The sequence below is a fragment of the Pezoporus occidentalis genome, unplaced genomic scaffold (genome assembly GCF_034315485.1).
Source record: "Pezoporus occidentalis ecotype Australia unplaced genomic scaffold, CSIRO_AGI_Poc_V1 ctg192, whole genome shotgun sequence".
NCBI lineage: Eukaryota > Metazoa > Chordata > Aves > Psittaciformes > Psittacidae > Pezoporus > Pezoporus occidentalis.
Window position 1 is genome coordinate 246,237 of NW_026913771.1, and position 6,779 is coordinate 253,015.

The window sequence follows — 6,779 nt, forward strand, 5'->3', positions numbered from 1 at the left end:
GGACAGGCTCAGCCTCAAGCCCCTGGGCTCAGCCTGGGACACTGGGGTGACACCACCATGGTCCCCAATCCTCTCCAGCCCCTCTCCCCCTCCAGGCAGCATTCACTTGGGCAGCATTCAGCTCCTCACACCTCCAGGCCAGTTTTGTGCTTCACTGTTTGGAAGCAGTCACCTTTTGGGGTTTAAATGGCACCGAGACAAGCCGTATCCAGCAATGAATGGGGAGTAGTGAAGAGCCCTTTCCAAGGGGGTTGTGTTTTGAGGGGTTTTATTGTTGGTTTGGGTTTCTTCTCCCTGCTTATTTATCTGTCAGCATTTGCTCAGCCTCATCCCAAGAAACAGCAGTGTTCAGCAGGTCCCGTGTAGGCAACAGGGGTGGGGAGAGGGGAACAGACTGACTCCTCATGGAGCTGCCTCTGCTTTTAGATGTTTCTGAACCTTCTGGGTGCATGCCCAGAGTGGCTGGGAGGAATTAGGATCAGCAATACGGGGCAGGATGGGGGTGGGCACATGAAGAAGAGCCACAACCCTTAGCAGCCACTAGAGAATCCACGGTGACACTGAGACCCACCCATGGACCCTGCAGAGGTGATGATGGGCGCAGGCGAGCTGGAGCCAGCTCTCACCGACTGCTTCTCCGTGTCTCCCAGGCCAGCTCCATAAACCAGAGGTTGGATTACACTGATCCAGACACAGCATTGTTCCCCCTACACTACAGATACAACCTCGAGAATCCTCCTCGCTCACTGAGTACTCCCAGGACCGTTTACTAGCAGCTGGCAGCAAGACGTGAGTGCAGATTATTCCTCATTGTGTTTAACTGTGTGTGCGGGAGAGCCTGGAAGAGCAGCATCCTTAGGTACCAGACCTAAACCGGGATGATGCTGTTTATTAATGCTCAGCAGGGCCCTGCCAAGTGAAATGTATTTCAGTGTTGAAACAGAAAGCGACAGGCTCCCAAGAACGAGCACAGTTACTTACAGGACATTGATCAGTGCAGAGCTTTTGCTGGCTCAGCAGTTTGAAGCCCAGGTTTTCATCAGCAGAGTGCTTAACCCTTGGCTAATTGGATTTGCCGTCGTTAGTGTGATCTATGCTGCCTCCAATTACTCTTTGCACAGCCTCAGCTGGGCACCCACCACTTGCAACGGGGACAGGGAGCCAAGAGACCTGAACCCCTGCAAGGACAGGGAGGGCAAAGGCGTCCTGCTGTGTTGGGACATCAGCTCCCTGGGGAGCTGCCCGAGCTGAGGAAGGAGTTTGGTTGCTCTGAGGGGGTCCTAAATGGCACCTTGCAAAGGACAGAATTATCTCCTGTCAACCCAAGGAAGAGGGACAGAGGTGGTGTGAAAATTGGCTGTGATTTAATTACTGAGCAATTAATTGCTATCTCATTAATGAATTAGTATTTCATGAATGTAGACCTCATTAATTAATGAGGTCTACGTAGTCACAGGCTTCCCTGTGACTGTATGTGAGGTATTGGATGTATTAGTGTAGAGGTAAACTGAGGCATGGATGGATGAAGCTGTTTTGCAGGGAGATCTAGGGAAGCTTTGAGAGACCAGGGCTCTTTGTCCTGTCCCCATCGGGCAGCATCATGACAGAGATGCTGTTCCCATCCCCAGTCTGGTCTTCCCAGCTGCATCCCAGTTTAAGCCATATTCCCTCAAGGCTGAGCTGATTTCTCCCACCACAGAGGTCCCCATCCCATGGAGCAGGTCCTTCTTTGGATTCCCAATGAAGATACAGAGCCACAGCAACACCAAAAAGGCATAAAATAGCACCAAAACACACTCAGTGTTTTGGCCCCAGCAGTGTGGAGACTCCAGGTGCTCCTCAAAAGCCAAGTATCCAGGAGGTGCTCTCACACATGGTGGGAAGAATCCCATGAGGAAAACAAAGGGCCCCAGTCTTGTTTTCAGTCATGGTCAAGAGAAACCCTTTAACAGGACATAATGCAGAGCCCCAGCAGATGGGTAATTGGGCACTGCTGGCTGAGGTCAGACAAGATGCTCTTTAGTGACCTTTAAATCCATGAACTAACAGAATTGGGGCCTTTCCTTGGCTGGGACCATCAGGAGCATCTGCTGCATGGTTGGGAATAGCTCTATTTAGCAAACCATCAGCTGGGCACTGGCTGCATCCTTCCGTGGGGAGTGATCCTGCTCCATTGCTGCGGGATCTGTGGCAGTGCAAAGTCAACCCCTTTTGTGGTGGGCTGGAGGGGGGATATGGCATCACTGGACCCAGCTGTTGATTCGCTGAAGCTGTTATCCAAGGGTGCAGCCAAGGGTTTGGAAACCAGCTCTGGATCTGGGAATTTATGAGAAGTTAATGGGAATACCAGGAAAGGACAAAGAAACCCTGGGAAGGTCCCAGTGTTCCCAGCAAGCCAAGGGCAGTCTGGAGAGCAGCAGAAAGTTGCCAGCAAGCCCTAAAGACCTCCTAGATGGGCTCCAGTCCCACCATCCCTTTAAAAGTACTGGGGAATTCCTGGAAAACAGTGGGAATTTCATAGCAGGGTCCTAAAACCGTGTGGAGACTCCCCTGTGTTCCCGAGTGTTAACAGGGATCTGCATCCTGCTCCCAGCACAGGGATGCTGGATACAGCTGCAGCTCTTCTCCCTGCATGGGCAGCCCCGACCCGGGTGGAATGGGAACACTCACAGTTGGCAGGAGGGGAACAGCTTCCCAGAGCATCGGAGGAGCCCCCCAGAAGTGTGGGACCTGATGGGCTTTCCTGTTCCCACTCCCTGGAGCTCTTGGCTGATGCGGAGAGGAAAAGCATCCCTCCTCTTTGCGCAGGGAGATGTCTTTGCTGAGGCAGGCAAAACCGCAGCCAAGAGCCCCCAGAAATAATGGTGCAATTACTAAAGTCATTATCCTGGCTGCTGTACAAATCCTGCCCATTTAGTGTCAACAGTGAGGGGGGGGGCAGTGAGCGGGGCCTGCTTTAATTAAACCTTCCCAGCCAGTCGGAGGAGACAACTCCTGTTACCGCCTGTATTCCCGGAAAATAAAGGTCTCCCGCTGCCGGGAATATCCCTCCATCCCCTGTGATGTAGGGCAGCTCCATGCGCTGGGCCACGGTGGTGGAGAGGGGAGGGATGGAAAGCGATGGGGTCCTCCACACCCCCTTGGGTTTGTGGTACCTGTCCCTGTCTGAAAGTCCCATCACAGGGACAACGGTGCATGGGGAGGGGAGGTGGCTGGAGGCATCTCAAGGGGAGCACAACAAGGATGTGCTGGGGAGGGATGGGGGAAAAAGGGCCCTGATTGATAGCTGTTGGTGGTTGGGAGAAAACCCACAGCGTGAGAAAATGATGGGGGAGATGGAGGGATGGAGGGAGGGATGGATGGATGGATGGAGGGAGGGATGGATGAAGGGAGGGAGGGATGGATGGATGGAGGGATGGATGGATGGATGGAGGGGTGGATGGATGGATGGAGGGAGGGATGGATGGATGGAGGGGTGGATGGATGGATGGAGGGATGGATGGATGGAGGGATGGGTGGATGGATGGGTGGAGGGATGGGTGGATGGATGGATGGAGGGAGGGATGGATGGAGGGAGGGAGGGATGGAGGGAGGGAGGGATGGATGGATTGGAGGGAGGGAGGGAGGGAGGGAGGGAGGGAGGGAGGGAGGGAGGGAGGGATGGAAGGAGGGAGGGAGGGAGGGAGGGAGGGAGGGAGGGAGGGAGGGATGGAGGGATGGAGGGAGGGAGGGAGGGAGGGAGGGAGGGAAGGGTGGAGGGATGGATGGATGGATGGAGGGAGGGAATGGGATGGATAGATGGAGGGAAGGAGGGAGGGAGGGAGGGGTGGATGGAGGGAAGGATGGATGGATGTAGGGAGGGAGGGAGGGAGGGAGGGATGATGGATGGAGGGATGGATGGAGGGATGGATGGATGGATGGATGGATGGATGGATGGATGAGGAGGGGATGGGGAAGGAGAGTGGGGCACAGCTGGGGCTGACCTCTAGAGAAAAATCCCTGTTTTCCCCCTCTTTCATTCCCTGATTTTGTGCTGCACAAAGGGGTCGGATGCTTTATGAGGTCTGTCTTGGTGGGGAGGGGGGTTAAGTGTGTATCAGTTCTTTAAGGAATCTTTAAGGCAGGATGCGGGGGGACCAAGCATCCCTCTGGGAGGCAGAGGCATGGGGGTGCATCCCCAGCTCTGCCCCATCCTCACAGGTGGTTGTGCAGCCTCACCACGCTGCATTAAAATGCAAATTGGTCCCTGCCTGCTGGGAGCAGATAGTAAAAGCTAAACAGGAAAAAGGCAGTGGAGAACAAACAGGGAACAAACAGAGGGCAGCGCGAGAGGGGAGCTGCCACAGAGCCTCCTTTTCCATTAGTTTGCCTATTTTCCCTTCAGTGAGATTTGGCTGTTTGGTAGGGAGTGTTTAATGGGAGCTGAAGCAGTAAGGCGCTGGGTTCAGACTGGCTGGGTGGCCTGTGCCAGTGGGTGCCACCAGCCCCCAGCACCAGTGTGGGCTGCAGCATCCTAAATCACAGCATCTCCCACTGCTTTCCTGGGTCTTTTTTCATCCCATGTTCCAGCTGATCATTCCTGATGGGGAAAAACGAAATCTCAGCAGTTGGAGTGAAGGGAACCAGCTGGGAAAGGGACCAGGCTCCAGCGAAGCCTCCACAGTGTTCCCGTTTTCCTGGGCTTTATCCCCAGCATTTTGCCTGCTGCCTCCTGGTACATTTGCTCCAAGGGCATCAGGAACCCAAATACACGTTGGTGAGCTTCAGCTAATGGGATGGTGGGTGATGCTCAGGTGCAAGTGTGTGTGTGTGCCTTTATAGGTGTCTGTATGTGCATACACGCACCTTTGCACCCTAGCGAAGCCCTTTGCATCAATGTACACACGGACTGCACACATACATCCTTTATATATATATATATTTATTTATACAAATATATAAACATATATATGCATAGACATATATGCATATATATACATTTGTATAAGGTATAAATATATACATATGTATGAAGTATCAATATATACATATTTATATATCAATATATAGATAGCTATACAGCTCTATAGAAGGTTTTGCTCTCTTCATTGAAAAGCAAAGCCATGCTGAGCAGGTCTCTCGCCCTCCCTGGTGCCCTCACCCAGCACTGCACCATCCCCATAAGCAGGGATGCTGGATGGAGGTGCCTGGGTGGCAAGAGCTGCTGGTAGGACATGGGCATGAGAGCATCATCAACCCCTGCCAACAGCTTGGGCTCCCCTGGGCCCATGGGTGCTGCCTTCCCAAGGGCTCGTGGAGACCCAAGACAGATCCATCAGCCGAAATGGGAAGCAATGGGCTGGAAAACCAGTGCTGATGCTTGGTGTCAGATCTTGGGCCTGGCTACAGCCATCGAGCACTGCTCAAGGGGGGCTGGTGGAAAGCAGCCAGAAGAAGGGGGCGAGGAGCAAACCCTGTCATCAGCTCAGCCACAAGGACACCTCATGCTGATTCTGTTCAAGCTACCTCATCCCTGACCCACCACCTTCCACCTCCCTTGGGATGTGCTCACGGAGCAGGATGCTGTGTTATTACAAGGATGAGATTTTATTACATACTTTTCTTACCTTCCCCCTCTGCTTTTTCATTTATTACTCCTTTTTTTAACAGCTATTCATAGATGTTAATGTAACAGGGAGGTTTGGCACTTCCAAGCAGGGAAGTCAGCTGTATTAATTTCACTGCTTGGAGCTGCTATCGGCTTAGTGGCTTGTTCAGCCAGACCTGGGTCCTTTAGATAACAGGGCACAGCAAAACCTAACAACTGCATCATCCTCCTGGCCTTTGAGCACATCTCAATCCCCCTGTATATATGTATATATAAATTCAGCACAGAGCTAGCAGGTAACTTCTAAGGCCTCTGATAAACTCTTTAAAGAGGCTTCTGAAACACAGCACACAACCACAGGCTGCTGCTTGGCCAGCAAAGATGGGGCTGCAGCATCGCCTGGCCCTGACCCCGGAGCTGTGATCAGGCTGCCTAAGGGAGGGGGGGTTTGGAGTGGGGAAGCCCCACATCCACAGCTTTGACCCCAAAGCGCTCAGAGCTTAGGAAGGGGGCCCAGGACCCTGTCAGTGTGTGTATGTGTATGTGTGTGTGTGTGTGTCCATCCCAAACCACTGGTAGCATCCCCTCCCCGGGCACCCCAGCAGCGATACAGCCCCTCACAGTGCTGCAATACCGTTTGGTTTTGGCTTTTTGTTTTCGTTGGTTTTTTCTTTTCTGGACTTTTATTTAAGAAAAAAAATAAAATAAAGAGACACAGTGGTGGGTAACTTCCAATCCAGAAATAATCCCCTGCCAGCCTCCGCTCCCCCTCCACTGGGTGATGCTGGAGGGGGTCCCCATCCCCGAGCCATCAGTGACCATAGGACCACCAGCCCTGGTAACCATGGGGTGAACCTGGCTGAGGATGCTCTCACTGGACATGGGGTTGCCCTGGGCTGGCAGAGGCCTCTCCAATGAGCCAGAGGGGCTGGGAGCTGCCACCAGCATGGGGTGAGCGGGGAGGTGTTGGGTTATGGCAGTCAGAAGGCACCACAGAGGCTGAGCCTGGCTCCGGGCATCCACACTGGGCTGGCACTGGGGAATGGGCACTGGGAGACTCAGGCCAGGTCCATTTGTGTCCCACTTGCAGTAGCGGGAAGCCTCCACAGCACCTCCCAGTCCCAGAGCTACATCCCATCAGCAGCGGCGCAGGAACCAGCCCTGGAGGTCCCAGCAGGGCTGTTGGGTGGCC